Here is a 724-nt window from a genome sequence, read left to right as displayed (position 1 = left end):
TAGTTTGGTATTACCAACCATTTAAAGTGGATGCCTTGAGTTATTATATATAAATATATTATAATATTAAATTCTTGGAACCATTTAAATGTTAGTTTGGTTTTACCAACCATTTAACTTGGATTCCTTGATTTATTATATATGAATATATTATAGTATTAATTTATTGGTACCATTTAAATGTTTGTTTGGTTTTACCAACCATTTAAAGTGGGAACCTTGATTTAGTGTTTACAAATATATATAGCACAATAAATACTTGACCACATTTATAAGTTTTGGTATATATTATATAATTATAAGATAATAATTTATAACATAATATAAATATGATTATTTAATATATTGGAACCATTTTATTAAGTGGATTTCAATATTGTTCGTTAATGTTAACTTTATTATAATACCAAGAGTGGATCCTTTAATCTCAACTACTTAAATATAAATTTGAACAATTAAAAATATTACCAATTAAAGATTCAAACAACTAAAAGAAAAAATAAATAAAAAGACATTGTAGTGGACTTGTAATTACCTTAGCTTCCTCGTGGATACGATACTCGGACTCATCGAATTATACTACTTGTGGACAACCTGCTCTTGGGAGTGCAACAATCAAAGTCGCAACAAATTTTTGGCGCCGTTGCCGGGGAAGTATAATTTAATTTCAAGTCTATTTAATTTTATTTTTCTTTCTTTGAATACTTATTGCTTTTGTGTGTTT

The sequence above is a fragment of the Primulina eburnea genome, chromosome 13 (assembly GCF_022965805.1).
Source record: "Primulina eburnea isolate SZY01 chromosome 13, ASM2296580v1, whole genome shotgun sequence".
NCBI classification, from domain to species: Eukaryota; Viridiplantae; Streptophyta; class Magnoliopsida; order Lamiales; family Gesneriaceae; genus Primulina; species Primulina eburnea.
The sequence above is the reverse complement of the archived record's forward strand: the minus strand, read 5'-3'. Positions refer to the sequence as shown.